General features: G+C 39.0%; 1 long non-coding RNA gene across 1 annotated transcript in view; it reads right to left on the bottom strand.

The window, feature by feature from the left end:
* The window catches only part of LOC112676055 (uncharacterized), a 32064-nt gene that overhangs the window by 10596 nt on the left and 1939 nt on the right, over positions 1-19529 (bottom strand). Inside the window, exon 2 of the long non-coding RNA XR_003146262.3 lies at positions 11579-11632. This is a non-coding gene — a long non-coding RNA (uncharacterized LOC112676055). The remainder of the gene's footprint in view (positions 1-11578; positions 11633-19529) is intronic.

Below are 19529 nucleotides of genomic sequence, written 5' to 3'. Positions count from 1 at the left end.
CTCCCTCCCTCACTCTCTGCTCCTCCCCCATCCATAAGAGTGTATGTGCGTGCTCTCTCTCTCTCCCTCTCTCACTTTAAAAAAAATTAAAGAAAAAAAAATAAAAAAAAAATAAATAAAGGAAAAAAAAATTAAAGCTTTTGTACAACAAAGGGCACCATTAATAAAAAGATACCGAGGTAGGTGCTATGATCATCACATCAACAGTACAGCTTCTGAATTTTTTCAAAACTCTTCCTGAAAACCATGTACACTAACCAGGATAACAAAAGAAAAAAATCCAAAGTTTAACAAAACAAGGCAGCCCAGAATCTCCATGAACTCCCAAGTATGGGCAGATATATCCAAATCCCTAAGATCAGCAGGGCTGTGTAGTAGAAGTAGTGGAAGGTGAAAGGGGTTACTGAATAAGAGTTGCAGAACTGAGAAATTGCCAACCACCCCCAAGTGGAAAGAAATCCACTCAATAGAAAACCTGGACACTCAGCACTGAGAATTGCCAGCAGAGCTAACCAAAGTCCTCACATGCTTTGAGCATGGGTGAAAAACTGCTCAATCTTGAGAAAATGTGGTGGTCTAAGTCCTCTACATGCTTATAAATCGCCATTAAATACTGCCTTCAGTACAGAAAGCCTGACCTTATGAAAAACTGCTAAAAACAGAAACCAGATTCAGAATGGCAGTAATACTATGGGTAAGAAAGTTCAGACTGTATACATGAGTAATACAGAATCTAGTATTAAATTCAGAATGGATGAAAGACCTAAATGTGAGACAGGAATCCATCAAAATCCTAGAGGAAAGAAAACACAGGCAGCAACCTCTTGGACATCAGATATAGCAACAAAAACAAAAATGAACTATTGGAACCTCATCAGGATAAAAAGCTGCACAGGGCAGCCCAGGTGGCTCAGCGGTTTAGCGCCACCTTCGGCCCAGGGCCTGATCCTGGAGACCCGGGATCAAGTCCCACGTCAGGCTCCCTACATGGAGCCTGCTTCTCCCTCTGCCTATGCCTGTGCCTCTCTCTATCTCTCTATCTCTCATGAATAAATAAATCTTAAAAAAAAAAAAGTTTCTGCACAGCAAAGGAAACAAGCAATAAAAGTAAAAGGCAGGGATGCATCTGCCTTCAGCTCCAAGTGTCATCCCAGGGTTCCAGGATCGAGTCCACATTAGGCACCCTGCGAGAAGCCTGCTTCTCCCCCTGCCTGTCTCTGCCTCTCTCTGTGTGTCTCTTTATGATAAATAAATAAAATCTTAAAAAAAGAAAATACTAAAAGGCAGCTTACAGAATGGAAAAGATATTTGCAAATGACACATCAGATAAAGGGCTAGTATCTAAAAATCTATAAAGAACTTAACAAAATCAGCACCCAAAGAACAAATAATCCAATCCAGAAATGGGCAGAAGACATGAAGAGACATGTCTCCAAAGAAGACATACAAATACCCAACAGACACATGAAAAAATGCTCAACATCACTCGGCATCAGGGAAATACAAATCAAAATCACGAGAGACCACCTCATACCTGTCAGAATGGCTAAAATTAACAACACAAGAAATAACAGATGTTGGCAAGGATGGAGAGAAAGTGAACCTCTTACACTGTTGATGGGAATGCAAGCTGGTGCAACCACCTCTGGAAGACACATGGAGGTTCCTCAAAAGTTAAAAATAGGACTACCCTATGATCCAGCATGGATAGAGAACAAACTGAAGGTTGATGGAGGGAGGTGGGTGAGTGATGGGCTAGATGGGTGATGGGGCAATTGTTATGATGAGCCCTGGGTGTTCTGTGTGATTAGTTGCTAAATTCTGAAACCAATATTACACTATATGTTAACTAACTAGAATTTAAATAAAAATTTGGAGAAAAAAGTAATATATTAGCAAAATGCTGTATTTAAAGATGTAAGTACAAGAGAGTACTGAGTACTTGACATTAAAAATAGAGGAGGTAGGGGATCCCTGGGTGGCGCAGCGGTTTGGCGCCTGCCTTTGGCCCAGGGCGCGATCCTGGAGACCTGGGATCAAATCCCATGTCGGGCTCCCGGTGCATGGAGCCTGCTTCTCCCTCTGCCTGTGTCTCTGCCTCTCTCTCTTTCTATCATAAATAAATAAAAATTTAAAAAATAAAAAAATAAAAATAGAGGAGATAGGGTGCCTGAATGGCTTAGTGGTTGAGTGTTTGCCTTTGGCTCAGGTCGTGATCCCGGGGTCCTGGTATTGAGTCCTGCGGAGCCTGCTTCTCCCTCTGCCTGTGTCTCTGCTTCTGTGTGTGTGTGTGCATGTCTCATGAATAAATAAATAAAATCTTTAAAAAAAAATAGAGATACTCTGAGCTGTGAAGCTAAGAATGTTTTCTTGACCCATACCTGCCCCTAATGGTCCACAAAATTTGCCCAGCACCTCCCCCTAATGGTCCACAAAATCCATGTCATTTAAAAAAGAATATAACTATACTGGTTAATTTTATGTATCAATTTGACTGCCCTAAGGGATGCCTGAATAGCTGGAACAACATAATTTCTGATGTATCTGTTAGGGTGTTTCTGGTAAATATTAGAATATGATTCAATAGACTGAGCAGAAAGATCTGTCCTCACCACAAAGAGATCTGTGGTTGGGCCTCATCCAATCCACTGGGGATCCAAATGGAACAAAAAGTAAAGGAAGAATGATTCCCTCCCTCTCTTTGGGCAAGGATGTCTATCTTCTCCTGCTCTCAGACTTTGGAGCCCCTGGATCTCAGGCCTTTGGACTCAGACTGAATTATACCACCAACTTTCCACCAAGGCATATCCCAGTAAAGATGTTAGATCTTAAGAGCAAGAGAGACAAAACCATTTGCAAGATTTGGACATGTAAGCAAAAAAGTCACTCGTAAGATAAAGTCAAATTGGCATTAGACTTCTTAGAAGCAACATTTTTTAAGGATATTCAATACAAGGCTTTTCAAGGGGTGCCTAGGTGGCTCAGTCAGTTACGTGTATGAGTCCTGTTTTAAATTCAGGTCATGATCACATGGGTTGTGAGATCGAGCCCTGCATGGGGCTCCATGCTCTGCGTGGAATCTGCTTGGATATTCTCTCCCTCTGCTCCACCCCCACTCTCTCTCTCTCCAAAAATTAAATAAATAAATCTTTAAAAAAAAAAAGGATTTTCAAGAGGTTTTTTTTTTAAACGTTTTCTTAAGATTTTATTTATTTATTCATGAGAGACTAGAGAGAGAGAGGCAGAGACACAGGCAGAGGGAGGAGAAGCAGGCTCCATGCAAGGAGCCCGATGTGGGACTTGAACCCAGGATTTGGGATCAGGCCCTGAGCCAAAGGCAGATGCTCAACCGCTGAGCCACCCAGGCATCCCTTCAAGAGTTTTTATATCCAATCAAACTGTCCAGGCATAAAATCCACACAATAGTTAAAAGTATGTTAATACTCAGGAAATATTTTTCCCATGAGCCTTGATTGAGGAACTTGCCAGAATTTAGCAGAAAATACCATATTTTCAGATAATCACAAAATGGTTATAGAAGCTTTGGCATACAGTCCAGGGATTGAATGTTGTGAAAATTGAGATTAAGGAGGGAGTGGGAAAGGTAAAATCGGATGCTCTGATAATGTAAAATTAATACAACTAACAAAAAATGGGAGGAAAGTAATGATTAGGTACAAAGTTAAATAAGCTAACTGTATCAATGGTATTAGCTAAAGGGAAAAAGATACCACTTGAAGCTGACAAAAAAAAAATAATACTTTATGCAAATTGACATTAGGATAAAACTGGTGGCTCACTAGTGAGAAAGAAGGGACCAGTAAGTAGTTTCAAAATTGCTCAAATGTTAGGGAAGCAACAGATGGTTTTAAAGAAAGAGTACTTAAAATATTACATAAAGATGTTAGTATAAAGTTTACGACTAGAACTATAATGCAACACCAAAAGGGAAAAAAAGTAAAAGAAAATAGGCTACATAGTAAAACAATATAACAAAATGCAGACCAATCTATAAATGTAAATAGGCTCAATTCCCTTTAAAAAAAAAATAAATGAGCTAACAAATAGATTCAGGTGAAAAATAAAGAGACAAACATAATTTTTATTTTTTTATTTTTTTAAAGATTTTTTATTTATTTATTCATGAAAGACACAGAGAGAGAGAAAGAGAGAGGCAGACAGGCAGAGGGAGAAGCAGGCTCCATGCAGGGAGCCCGACATGGGCCTTGATCCCGGGACTCCAGGATCACGCCCTGGGCCAAAAGCAGGTGCTAAACCTCTGAGCCACCTGGGGATCCCCCAAACATAATTTTTAAATGGGCAAAATATTTTGGTATTTCTTCAAAGAAGATACACAAATTTCTAATAAGTACATGACAAAATGCTCAACATCATTAGTCATTATGGAAATGCAAATCAAAACCACAATGAGACACACTTCACACCCACTAGGATGGCTATTAATCAGCAGGACAGACAGTAACATGTTGTCAGTAGGATGTGGAGAAATTGGCACCAAATACAGGCAGTCCTCACTTTGCATAGTAATGCAAACTGAAACCATACAAAACATTCTTAATAATCAGTGGGAAAGATTGTGATTGTTCCACCATCTTTACAAATTTTGATGGAAACAAACTCTTATAAGTGTATAAAGAAGTAAAAATAGGGAACTAACATTTATTTAATAGTGACACTAACATTTTTTTTTTTAAGATTTTATTTATTTATTCATGAGAGACACACAGAGAGAGGCACAGACATAGGCAGAGGGAGAAGCAGGCTCCATTCAGGGAGCCTGATGTGGGACTTGATCCCAGGACTCCAGGATCACGCTCTGAGCCAGAAGGCAGACGCTTAACCGCTGAGCCACCCAGGCATCCCGAAACCAACATTTATTTATTGATTTATAACATTAGAGTCATTAAAAATTAAATATTTTATTTCTTTTAAAAACTTATCAAGGAAAAACATCGAGTGCTTGCCTTTTTGTCTGTATAATTTACGATACAGAGTGAGCATCTTTTCTATGTCTTGGCAAATTGTCATTCTAAGTTTCAATTCACCTCCAACATTTAATCCTTTGTGTTTTCGGTGTTGTGAAATACTTCTAGGAGTTCCTTTCATGTTAAGTTTTGTGCCAGGAACCTTTTTTTTTTTTTTTCTGGGATGCTAGCCATAACTGCTTATTTATTTCAATAAGCTTGTCTTCACTGAGTTCCTCTGACTGCATAGCTATAGTATCTCAAGCAGCAGCAGTTTCCAACAATCCCACAGTTCACTATTTCTTCTATAATTCCTGTATAACTTCTATTTGACCCAAATTTCACTTCCAGCATTATCACTCTAGTGTCTTTATTGCACTTTTATTTTCATTGGCCAATTCCCTCTTGCGATTATCAATTTTTGTAAAATGTTGCATGGGCTTATCACTGGGAGACAAGGAGACAACACAACTACATGCTTTGCTCTCTGTCCCTGCACTGAATAACAGATGTGCAATGCTAATCACCAACAGACTTTGAGAAAAGTGACATAATTGGTCACTGATCATGACAAGTGTGGTTATTTAGTGGTTTGTGAAATGAAGAACTAACTGCAAAGTTCACACTTGATGCAATTACAATTAACATACCATCATAAATGAAATTTGAACCATGTTGTTGAGAGACTAGTGTTAATTTAATTAAAACACAATAACTGAAAATTTTGCACATAGGAACCATATAAGCTGAGGACACTTTGTAGAAGAGCAGCAACTTTCATAAAGTTAAAAAAAAAGGATAGACACATTAATAAAGAGACTGTAACAAATATCTCCCAAACCTAGGATAAAGCAGACAAAAAAAGTAGACAAAAAATTAAAAGATAAAGTGGACAAAAAAATTCATAAGGATATAGCAGACTCAAACAACATAGTGTGTTAGTTGGGTCCTGCAGTGAACGACACTAAGACAGATTTGAGAGCACAAAAGGTTTAAGTTGCTGCACTAATCCATCCAATTACAGTTGGACAAGGGAGTACCAAGAAGTGCCCAAGCAGATTATCTGAATTCCACAAGTAGTCCTCTTTTTATCCAGCGCAGCCCTTATACTTTCCTGCTGATCAGTGCCAATTACCCCTGCCAAGATGGTGACTCTTCTTGCTTGCTAGTCCTTCGTTATATGCAGTCCAAAAGACCCAAGCTGGTGGTGATTCTTATATCAGACAATTTAGGTTTTAAACCAAAGGGATCCCTGGGTGGCGCAGCGGTTTGGCGCCTGCCTTTGGCCCAGGGCGCGATCCTGGAGGCCCGGGATCGAATCCCACGTCGGGCTCCCGGTGCATGGAGCCTGCTTCTCCCTCTGCCTGTGTCTCTGCCTCTCTCTCTCTCTCTCTCTGTGACTATCATGAATAAATAAATAAAATCTTTAAAAAAAAAAAAAAAAAAAAAAAGGTTTTAAACCAAAGATTGGAAATAAATAAATAAATAAATAAATAAATAAATAAACCAAAGATTGTAATAAAAGATGAAGAAGAACACTATATCATAATTAAAGGGTCTATCTAATATGAAGATCTAACAATTGTAAATATTTATGCCCCTAACATGGAAGTATCCAGTTATATAAGCCAATTAATAAAAAAATTAAAGAAACATATCAGTAATAATACAATAATAGTAGGGGACTTTAGCACCCAACTCACTGTAATGGACAGATCATCTAAGTAGATCAACAAGGAAATAAGGACTTTGAATGACACACTGGATCAGATGGACTTCACAGATATATTCAGAACATTTCATCCTAAAGCAATAGAATACATGTTCTTCTCAAGTGCACATGGAACATTCCTCAGAATAGATCACATATGGGGTCACAAATCAGGTCTCAACTGGTACCTAAAGATTGGGATCATTCCCTGAATATTTTCAGACCACACTGCTTTAAAACTAGAACTCCACCACAGAAGGAAATTTGGAAAGAACTCAAATACACGGAGGCTAAAAAGCATCCTATTAAAAAATGAAGGGGTCAACCAGGAAATTAAAGAAGAATTTTTTAAAATTTATGGAAACAATGAAAATGAAAGCACAACTGTTCAAAACCTTGGGAATGCAGCAAAGGCAGTCCTAAGAGGGAGTACATAGCAATGCAAGCCTTTCTCAAGAAACAAGAAAGTTCTCATATATACAACCTAACCTTACACCTAAAGGAGCTGGAGAAAAACAGCAAATAAAACTTAAACCCAGCAGGAGAAGAGAAATTAAATAGAGATTTGGCAGAAACCAATGAAATAAAAAAACAAAAGAATATAGAACAGATCAATGAAACTAAGAGCTAGTTCTTTGGAAGAATTAATAAGATTGATCAATTCCTGGCCAGACTTATCAAAAACAGAAGAGAAATGACCCAAATAAATAAAATCATGAATGAAGATGAAGAAATACAAACAATTATAACAACATATTATGCGCAACTATATGCCAACCAATTAGACAATCTGGAAGAAATGGATGCATTCCTAGAGACGTATAAACTACCAAAACTGGAACAGGAAGAAATAGAAAATCTGAACATAGAGCCCATATATATAAATATAGATATTATATTATATCTATCTATATATATAATGAGATACATAATGAAAGATATATGTGTGTGTGTGTGTACTGACCGTTAAAGAAATTGGCAAATATTTTCCCAATTCCTCTTGCTCCATAGTCTTGTCAACACTTGGCATTGTCTGTCTTTTCAATTGTAGCCATTCTGGTGAGTATGTAATGGTATTCACTGTCTCATTAATTTTAATACTTTTTTTAGATGCTTTTGAGATTTACTATGTAGATGATAAATATTTTTCTCTTCCCTTCCAGAATTTATACATTGTTTCTTTTCTTCTCTTCCTGGATGGGCTGGACTATATAGAGTGTGGTGGCTTAATAGCAAGAGTGGAAAATGATCATGAAGGGTTTTGTAAGTGATGATAAGGGCAATGAGGAATCACTAGTATTTTTTCATAGATGAATAATGTGGTTAAATTTGCATTTAGCAAAAGCTCTCTGGCTATAATGTAGAAAAAATAAAGACACCAGGGAAGGCCAGTTAAAAGCCTCTTGAAGTAATATAGATAAGAAGTGGTGACCTAATCTAGGAAAGTGGCAATTGGAAAGGAGAAGAATTGATTTTTAAAAAATAAAATACGTCTGGCTCCACTTAGTCCACATCAAGTGCGATTTCAGTAAACCAATCAATAAAAATGTGCACATATTTCAAGCCATCCTGAGGGTAGACATTTTCTTTAGGGAAAATTCATCTTTAGAAGCCACTAAAAAGAACATTTTAACCAATGTTATCAAACTGTTAAAAAGAACTTGAAACAAATAAAACTATTGGGTTCAATGTAAAATATGAAGTGAAAATGCAAGATCAGTTACTAAAACTTCTTTTCTTATAAACGTGCCCCAATCAAGTCAGGTCACAAGTTGTTTATGACAACTTCCAGAACTGATTAACTAAATTAAAGTCATAGTTGCTGTGACCCTTGGGAAGCTATGTAGGTGAACTGAAAGAAGTAAACTCTGGCTGATAGTAAAATAATAAGATCACACCAATTTAGAAAGCAACAACAAAAGACCTAAGTAAGAAAGGTGACAAAAACAAAATATTTGAATGAATTATGCAAAAAGGGGAGAGCAGATGGCTTTTGGAGAACTCCCTGATCTGTGACATCACTCAAGGCCTCAATAGCCCTAGTACTGCCTCCTTCTACTATTCCCTCCTTTACTTTTGGTCTTCCTTTCTTTTACTCTGACCCTTCCCTCATCTCATCACCTTAGTAGAACTATGATTTCATCACTAGGAGAAAATGTTTCAAATTTATGTGTCCATTCCTGACCTCAGGGCTGCATTTTCAACTTCTTTACTTGGTAGTGCTGCTGGACCTTTGAGCTGAGTCTAAAATCAAACTCATTCTCGGCCTCAAACCAGTTCTCCTTCCTGTTTCTTTATTTCTGATAAAGGTACCACTATTCTCCGAGTCATGCTGTTTTGACATCTAAATTATCTTTGATTCTTCCTTCCACAGTAAATTGCTTGGCAAACTTGCCAGGTCTCATCAATTGTTTCTTCTGATTATTCTCTGCTCTGTATTATCACCTCCTCATTTCAGGCCCTTCTTACATCCTTGCCAGAACATTTGCAATGGCCTCTTTGCTGGTCTTCTTTGTCTAGTTCCTTACTTTCTTGAATTAATTCTGCATATCATCACAAATTTAATCTTCCTAAGCACAGATCTGGTAATATCTCTGGCTGATACAGTGGCTCTTCAGTAGCAGCCCAAAGATCTTCTTCAGTGGCTCATGAAACTCAAGAGCCTCTAAAACATGGCTCCAGATTATTTTGGGGGAGTGTTTTCTTCCCCACCTTTGCAACCAGCTATGCTCTGACTTTTAGCCAATTTCTAAGAATAACTTTTACAGGTACTTAAAATTTCCCATTTCATCTCTACTCCTTAATAAGAATGAACTGTGGATAGTGACTTCCTACCAAAGAATACAGTATGAAAGGAAAGAAAAAAGAATAACTTTACAGTGGAGAAAACTGATAAATCCTGGCTCAGCCAGGTGATCAAGGTCAATATCAATAGTGATAAATCATGTTGATAGTAGGTATCTTGGATATGATGTGATAAAAATGGCACTTCATGTGCCTTTCCTCCCTACAACCCTTAATAATGAGAAAAACATCAGACTAATTCCAAAAGAGGGGTATCTTACAAAATACTTGACCACCACTCCCCAAAACTGTCAAAATCATCAAAACCAAGGCTATCACAGCCAAGGAAACACTAAGGAAAGGACATGCAAATATAATGTTACCCTGGATGGGATCCTAGAGCAGAAAAAAAATTAGGTAAAAACTAAGGAAATCTGAATAAACTATGAACTTTAGTTAACAATAATGAATCAATATTTTATTAATTATACAAATGTGCCATACAAACGTGAGATGTTAATAAGAGGGAAAACTGGGGAGTGCTTGGGTGGCTCAGTGGGTTAAGTGTCTGCCTTCAGCTCAGTTCATGATCCTGGGGTCCTGGGGTCGTCCTGGGATCAAGCCCCTAATCAGCACCTTGCTCAGCGGGGTGTCTGCTTCTCCCCTCCATCTTCCCCTCCCCCCCAGTCCTGTTCATACTCTTTCTCTCTTCCTCTCTCCTCTCAAATAAATAAATAAATAAATAAAATCAGGACTCCTGGGTGGCTCAGTGGTTGAGTGTCTGCCTTTGGCTCAGGACGTGATCCCAGAGCCTGGGGATTCAGTCCCACATCGGGCTCCCAGCATGGAGCCTGCTTCTCCCTCTGCCTCTGTCTCTGCCTCTCTCTCTGTGTCTCTAATGAATAAATAGTCTTAAACAATTTTTAAATAATAAATAAATAAATAAATAAATAAATAAATAAATAAAATCTTTATTAAAAATAGGGAAAACTGAATGAGAGGATACATGAAAATTCCCTGTATTACCTTCTTAATTTTTCTGTAAATCTAAAATTATTCCAAAGAATAGTCTATTCTTTAAAAATCTTATTTCCAAATTCCAAAAAGAATGAAGCAGATCTTTATGCACTAATATTGAAGAAACTCTAAGAAAATGTTAATGAAAAACGAAAGTTGCAGACCAGTGCATGAAGTGCTCCTTGCTATTTGTGTAAAGAAAAAGAATTGATTGCTGTATGTGTTTGCATATGGCTAAGAAAGCTACACACACACACAAATAATAAATAAATAAATAAATAAATAAATAAATAAATAAATAAATGAAAGAAAGCTACACAAGAAACAAGTAGTTGGAGTAGGTGAACTGAGGGCTGGGAGACATGTATTGGAAGGAGGCATACTTTTCACAATATACTGTTTTAGTACTTTTCAAATGTTGAACCGTGTGTGAATATACTTTCTATCAAACAAACAAATGCACCAAATGACAAAATCAGGGTAGGGAGCAGGGAGGAGGGTCTGCCAAATCCTCCTTCTGACATGTTTAGAGTGGATGAACATTTTTCTTATCGAGAGAGAATAGGGCAGAGACAGCTGAGAATAAGCCTTTGTAAGATCTTTTTTATTTTACTTTATTTTTTTCTTAAAGATTTTATTTATTCATGAGAGACAGAGAGAGAGACGCAGAGACATAAGCAGGCTCCATGCAGGGAGCCTGACATGACTCCATCCCGGTCTCCAGGATCACGACGGCTGCAGGCGGCGCTAAACCGCTGCGCCACCGGGGCTGCCCTTTTTTTTCTTTTAAAATTTTTTATTTATTTATAATTTTTTATTTATTTATCCCCAGTAACCCGGGGATCACTACCTGAGCTGAGGCAGACGCTCAACCATTGAGCCCCCAGGCTTGATCCCAAGTAAGATCCTTTCAAGAGGAGTCTTACAGCAAATGTAAACAGCACCGCCAGGGATGTGGAAACCTGAGCCACAGACTGAGGCGGGTCAAATTGCCCCACCCGGTGGCCTCTCCTGGATCTTGTCCCACTATCTTCCTTTTAAATGTTGGCTTTTTTTCCAGGTTCCAGTCTTGCTCTCTTACCTTTCTGCTCTGTGTGCTCTTCCTTGTGGATTTCATCCATGAAAGACATTGGTTCTAATTAGGGGCAGGATCAAATGACAAAAAGAGAGAGAGAAGCTAAAACTATTTGTTGAGCTAGTATTGTTTGAATCTCAGTTTTATGGTCTACAGTGGGCTTCACACTTGGCGGGGGGGGGGGGGGGGGGGGGGGGGGGGTTGGTATACAGTAGTTTAAAGGTAAATCTGTTTATTTCTGGATTCTTGTCATTTTTTCCGTATTGTGTGTGCATGACTCTGGGCTAGGCCCTGGGTTAGGATTAACAAATTTGAGACCCTGTGGGTGGCTTAGCGGTTGGGTGGTTGGGTGTCTGCCTTTGGCTCAGGGCCTGATTCTGGTCTGGGGTCGAGTCCCGCATGAGGCTCCCTGTAGGAACCTGCTTCTCCCTGCCTCTCTCTCTCTCTCATGGATAAATAAGTAAAATCTAAAAAAAAAAAAAAAAAAGATTAACAGGTTTACTCCTGCTGAGTAGGGCTTTATGATTTGGTAAAGGGCAACACAGTTACTGTCTAATGTATACTGTGGCACAAAGTCAAAGCAACAACTAGAGGAGTATCAAAATGAGTCTGGTTTGAATTTTTTAACGTTTTGGTCATAATTCTTAGCAGATATGAAAAAAAAACCATAAGGGTTTACAGCCAATTCTTGAAGGAATCCTGAACTTCTAAGGTAAGATTAAATGATTGATGCAGAAATGACAACAGCAAGAATGTGTCAATGAATAATATAATGAGCATAAAGTAAAAGTTGCAAGAAAATTTGAGAGTGAACTCAAGTGTTATTTTTTTTCCAGGAAGTTTTTCTTAACCTGTGTTAGGCAGAATGATGTCCCCTTTCCTCCAAGCTGTCCATGGACTCTCCAGGAATGCACAAATATGTTACCTTACACGGCAAAAGGGTCTTTGTAGATGTGGTTAAGGATATGGACCTTGAGATGGGGAGATTATCCTGATTATCCAGGTGGGCCCAGTCTAATCACCTGAGTCCTTAAAAGTGGAAGAGGAAGATAGAAAAGCAGGTCAGGGCAGCCCCGGTGGCGCAGTGGTTTAGCACCGCCTGCAGCCCGCGGTGTGACCCTGGAGACCGGGGATCGAGTCCCACATCGGGCTTCCTGCAGGGAGCCTGCTTCTCCCTCTGCCTGTGTCTCTGCCTCTCTCTTTGCTCTCTCTGAATGAATAAATAAATAAATCTTAAAAAAAAAAAAGAAAAGAAAAGAAAAGCAGGTCAAAGGGATGTGCCATGAGGACTTTACCTACTGGTGCCACTGATCTTGAAGACAGAGAAATAGGGTCGAGAGCCAAGGAATATGGCCAGCCTTTAGAAGCTGAAAGAAAACAAGTGATCTGATTCTTCCCTTGAGCCTCAGAAAAGGAACCTAGGCCTGCTGACACCTTGACTCAAGCCCAGTGAGACCCATTTTGGATTTCTGACCTAAAAAACTCTAAAATTATAAATTTGTGTTGTAGTAACTCACTATGTTTCTCATGATTTGTTGTATCAGCCTAGAAAACTAACACGTTCCCCTCAGTCCTGGGTAGAATTGAACAATCTCTAAATTTACACCTTTACTGGATCCTTTGTAGACATCTACTGGAGGACCCATTTCCAAGATGGCTCACTAACATGTTTGTGGAATCCTTTTATCAAATATTCTATTGTGAATATTTTCAAACATACCCCAAAGTTGAAAGTACTTTACAATGATCATCTATATACCACTACCCAGATTCTACCAATAATAATTTACTATCCCTGCTTTATCATATATCTATCCATTCCTCTATTCTTCCATCAATCCAACTTATTTCTTAGACATATTTCAAAGTGCAGATATCAGTACACATCCCCCTATATACTTCAGCATGCATATAATTAGCTAGACTTCAATATTTGTTTACAGTTTTTCCTTTGGATATAAATTTTTTTAAGATTTTATTTATTTATTCATGAGACACACACACACACACACACACACACACACACAGAGAGAGAGACAGGCAGAGGGAGAAGCAGGCTCCATGCAGGGATCCCGACGTGGGACTCGATCCTGGGTTTCCAGGATCAGGCCCTGGGCTGAAGGCAGGCGCCAAACCGCTGAGCCCCTGGGCTGCCCTGAATATAAAATTTGAATGAGATGTACAAATATTAAGTGTGCATTCACTGAGTTTTGAGAAAATGCACCCGTGTAACTCAAAACCCTGTCAAGATATAGAACATTATCATCACACTTCATCCATCCTCTTGCCAGTTAATCCCTTTCTGCATTTTCTCAGAGATTGCAACCACTGTTGTGACATTTTTAAACTTTAGATTAACAAGTCCTGCTCTACAGTTTTATGTAGCTGGAGAATATAAACTCTTTCCTGTGAGACTTCATATAAAGACAATCAAGTGAACTGTTTTATGTTAAGGCTTCTTTCCTTCAGCCTATTATTTTTGAGATTATGTTGTATCAGTTCCTTCTTATTGTTGATTAGTATTTCATTTTTTAATAAAGCATAGCTTGTTATCCATTCTCTTATTGGTGCACACCTGGGCTTTTTCCTACTTTAGGCTATTCTGAATAAAGCTGCCTTTGTTATGTTTCCTGGTAAGAATTAAAGAAAACCAAAGATCAACATATAATCATCTTAATACAAAAGATACAGAAAAAGGCAAAAAGGCAAACTGAGAGGTGTTGATAGCACTTGTTTGGAAGTTAATACAAAGTATGAGGGCATTTGTATTTTTGTATTATCAGTATTTTGTATTTTTAGTGTTTAACTTTTGCATTCATTCATTTAAAAATACTGAGTGTGGGGTTCCTGGGTGGCTCAGTTAGTTAAGTGTCCAATTCTTGATTGCAGCTCAGGTCATGATCTCAGAGTCCTGGGACAGAGCCCCGAGAAGAGCTTATCACTCAGGGGGGAGTCTGCTTGAGGATTCTCTCTGTCTCCCTCTCCCCCAGCCTCTGCTCTCTCTCTCTCTCTCTCCCAAATAAATAAATCTTTTAAAAATTTAAAAATAAAAATACTGAATATATTTAATAAATACAGAGTAAAGAAAGTATAGAAAATATGTAGTATAAGAAATAATTACAGGATCCCTGGGTGGCTCAGCGGTTTAGTGCCTGCCTTCGGCCCAGGGCATGATCCTGGAGTCCCAGGATCGAGTCCCGCATCGGGCTCCCTCCATGGAGCCTGCTTCTCCCTCTGCCTGTGTCTCTGCCTCCCTCTCTCTGTGTCTCTCATGAATAAATAAAGAAAATCTTTAAAAAAAGAAATAATTCCTTAATTTATTTATTTAAGATTTTTATGTATTTATTCATGAGAGACACAGAGACAGAGACAGAGGGAGAAGCAGGTTCCCTGCATGGAGCCCCATGCAGGACTCGATCCCAGAGCCTGGGATCACAACCTGAGCCACAGGCAGACGCTCAATCACTGAACCATCCTGGCGTCCCTCCTCTATACTTTTAGAAAGAAATAAGATATATGTACAAAACACTATAATTCAAAGTGGTCTATATAGGAACCATATCTAATATTTTTGAATCCTCCATAGGATATCATACAGTATCCTTTTTGTAGATACCCAATAAATATTTGGAAATTTTATTTGGCATCTGCAGATATATTTTATTTTGCAGAATATGCCATGCCCAAATATCACCACCAGAAAAATATTTTTTAAGATCATCTTTGTCATCATCATCAGATTTCTAAAAATTATAAAAATCCCTACTCACTGGATAGTCTGCTTTGGTAAATAGAAGAAACCATGGTTTCATTTCAATACAGCTGACAGTGGTAAACTATGATACGATCACTAGGGTGTGCTATTAGAATTTCTAGCCAGCTAGTCTTCGAGGCAGAGCCTGAAAATCACAGAAAGTTGAACAGTGTTTCTAGAAGCTTATTGCTGGACCATACTGAAAGTCATTAAACTTTTTCCAGACTGTCACAGGCACAAATCAGGAATCACAACATTACTTTGCCACTTTCGCATTTGAAAATTTTAAGTATACAACATGCTATGTTAATGGATGACCCTGCAACAAAGAAGAAATCTAGAAGGCTGAGTGAGCAACTATGTATAGAATTAACAGTTCTAATGGGATAAAACTTGGAAAAGTTCACTGTTAAAATTCAATGGTATAGTTGTTTCATTTTTGATAAAAGTTAGGCATAAAGAGGAAGTAGATCAAGAAATAACATAAGTTTTTTGGGGATCCCTGGGTGGCTCAGCAGTTTAGTGCTTGCCTTTGGCCCAGGGCGTCATCCTGGAGTCCCGGGATCGAGTCCCATGTCGGGCTCCCTGCATGGAGCCTGCTTCTCCCTCTGCCTGTGTCTCTGCCTCTCTCTCTCTATGTCTATCATAAATAAATAAATAAATCTTAAAAAAAAAAGAAATAACATAAGTTTTTTGTAAATGCAAACTAATTTTAGTTTCTTTTCTAATTTTACTAGTTCTAATTTGTATTAATGTTCCCTGATATTATGCTCTATTTTAATCATCATCAAACACAAACTGATATTCAATATGTTAGAGCGTAATAGATTCAGGCTTGCCTGGGTGGCTCAATCAGTTGAACACTGGACTCTCGGTTTCCTCTCAGGTCCTGATCTCATGGGTCATGGAACCAAGTCCGACTCAGGCTCCACGCTCAGTGGGAGTCTGCTTGGATAGTCTCTTCATCTGTCCCTTTCCCCACCCTCTTCTAATAAATAAATCTTTTAAAAAAATAGATTCGTATACTCAAAATTGAGATTACCTTGCCTTATCCCCCTACCTCCAGACTTCTCTTGCTTCTTTCTGAAATTTAAAAAATTATAAATAAATCCTTTCACAACAAAAGAAAAAAAGAAGTTTTCAAAAACATAAACACTTGAGATAGTAAATATATTTGGTATGAATACATCTCTGTCAAAATCAGAATGCAGCTGACACTGGCTTAAGGAGGCCAAACTCGGGCAGCCCTGGTGGTGTAGCGGTTTAGCACCGCCTGCAGCCCAGGGTGTGATCCTGGAGACCCGGGTCGAGTCCCATGTCGGGCTCCCTGCATGGAGCCTGCTTCTCCCTCTGCCTGTGTCCCTGCCTCTCTCTCTCTGTGTATCTCTCATGAATAAATAAATAAAATCTCAAAAAAAAAAAAAAAAAAAAAGAGGCCAAGCTCTCAGAGGACCCCAAGAATTTGACTGGTTTGTAGGCTATAGTTTGCTGACTCCTGTTCTAGAGCATCTATATGTGCTACAGAATATACCTGTATCATAGCAGTTATTGCAATGCATTGTAATAGGATTTACATGTTTACTGCTCCATCATGAAACAGGGACTGAGTTTATTCAAACTTGTTTCCCCAGTACCCAACAGAGTAGTTGGCAGTAGTTGGCATTTTTAATTAAATACTAATTATTATCAAATTAATTAAAAGTAGGCCCTAAATCTTTTTGATTAGTGGATTAAGCAACATTCAAATAGAAAATCGTTAGATTGATGAAAAAAGATTTTAAGATTTTTTTTTTATTCATGAGAGACACACACAGAGAGAGAGAGAGAGGCAGAGACACAAGCAGAGGGAGAAGCAGCCTCCGTACAGGGAGCCCGATTCGGGACTGGATTCCAGGACCCTGGGATCATGACCTGAGCCAAAGATAGTTGCTCAACTGCTGAGCCACCCAGGCATTCCTGTGCAGAGCTTTTAAAAGCAGATGTATTGAGATATAATTCACATACCATACAATCTACCCATTTAAAGTATATAGTTCTGAGATTTATTGTTGTCGAGGTATAATTGACATAACATCATACTGGTATTAGGTGTACAACATGAGATTTGTTTTTGAAGAGAGATGGAAAGCAAAAGGGAAGGGATCTCTCCTTGACCTGCAAACTGGTTTTCCTTGACTTGCAAACTGGTTTATACTGTGCTGTTGTCCTTTTTTTTTTTTTTTAAGATTTATTTGAGGGTGGGAATAGAGGCATAGAAAGGGAGAAGGATAAGCAGACTCCCTGCTGAGTGCAGAGCCAGACACGGGACACTGGACAAGGGACTCTGGACAAGGGACTTAACCTCACGATCCTGAGATCACAACCCTGAGATCATGACCGGAACTGAAAACAAGTCTGTCGCTCAACTGATTGAACCACACAGGAGCCCCTGTTGTCCTTCTGATAATGATGTAAATAACCCATCTAGATCATTTCCTGTTTGGATTAGGGGAAAGTTAGAAAGTGGTAAATAAGTGGGTGTCTAAAGATGGGTAGAGGAGGCCACAAATGGAGAAAAAGAGAAAGGGTTCTCTAATATGTTATTCTGTGCTAGGAGAAAAAAAGCTGTGTTGAAAGGGGAATTAAATTCTGGGTGGAGAATCAGTATGAATCTGAAATTTGCTCATTATCCTTGAATATGCTCTAAGACTGATCCCAGGTGACAGTCTCATTCTTTCAGACTTGGTTATCCAGGGCAGATATCCCTAGACTTGAATCGTTTCTCATTCCATTATTTTTGTAAATCTTACTGTATTAGTTATCAATTGCTGCATGACAAATTGCCCCTCAAAACTGAGTGCTTAAAGTAACAGTAAAGATTTACCATATCACATAGTTTCTGTAGGTCTGGATTTTGGGAATGGGTTAGCTGGGTACTATTGCACTGGGGTAGCTCACAAGGTGGCAGTCAAGATGCCAGCCAGGCCTATAGTTATCTGAAGGTCTGGCTGGGGGTGGAGGATCTGTTTTCAAGAATGGTTCATTAACATGGCTGGCGATCCGGTGCTGATTATTGGTGTAATGCCTCAGTTCCTTGCCAGGCGACCACTCCTAAGGGCTGGCTGCTTAAGCATCCTACTCTTATGGCAAATGGCTTCCCTCTAAGTAAGTGATCCAAAAGAGCAGAAAGCAGAAACTGCAAAGTCTTTTATGACCTAATCTTTGAATTTACATACCATAATCTCTGAGAAAGCCTATTAGTTACACAGGTCAGCCCAATTCAGTATGGGAAGGACTACACCAGGGTGAAAATACCAGGAGGTAGGGATCATTGGGAGGCATCTTAGAGGCTGGTGACCACATTTATTTATTTAAAAAGAAACCTTAGAGGGGATCCCTGGGTGGCGCAGCGGTTTAGCGCCTGCCTTTGGCCCAGGGTGCGATCCTGGAGACCCGGAATCGAATCCCACGTCGGGCTCCCGGTGCATGGAGCCTGCTTCTCCCTCTGCCTGTGTCTCTGCCTCTCTCTCTCTCTCTCTCTCTCTCTGTGTGTGACTATCATAAAAAAAAAATTAAAAAGAAACCTTAGATAGATAGATCGATCTCAAAAGGGATTCCTGAATTCTAGTACCAGCTCTTGAATAATACATTACCTTGCCATTTATCCTAACTGAACAAATATCTCTTGGGACATTCTAGTATTTCTCAAACAGAAAATACCATAGAAAAAGGGCCTTGGGCAGTCCAGGATCTGAGGATTTCTATTTGTGTGTCATTAACTTTCACCATATATTCAATCTTACACTTCCTACTCTGAGATACACTGTTGCCCTATTCTCAAGATCCTCATCACAGTACCCTTCCCTCTGTGCTGCATTAAAATAAAAGTTCTTTCTTCATATACAGCTACTGGATTGCTTTCTCACATACTCTTCTATGTATCTTACCCTTCACAGATTTGCAAGTGGAGTTGGTTATAAAATAACAATCAGAAGAATAATCATCTTTCCATATTTGGAAAATCCAGCTGTATCTACTGATTCATTTAAAATAAACAAAATAGGGACACCTGGGTGGCTCAGTGGTTGGACGTTTGCCTTGGGCTCAGGTCGTGGTCCAGGAGTCCCGGGATCGGGTCCCACATCGGGCTCCCTGCTTGGAGCCTGCTTCTCCCTCTGCCTGTATCTCTGGCTCTCTCTCTACGTTTCTCATGAAAAATAACTA

The sequence above is a fragment of the Canis lupus genome, chromosome 30 (assembly GCF_003254725.2).
Source record: "Canis lupus dingo isolate Sandy chromosome 30, ASM325472v2, whole genome shotgun sequence".
In the NCBI taxonomy this organism is placed as follows: Eukaryota; Metazoa; Chordata; class Mammalia; order Carnivora; family Canidae; genus Canis; species Canis lupus.
The sequence above is the reverse complement of the archived record's forward strand: the minus strand, read 5'-3'. Positions and strand labels throughout refer to the sequence as shown.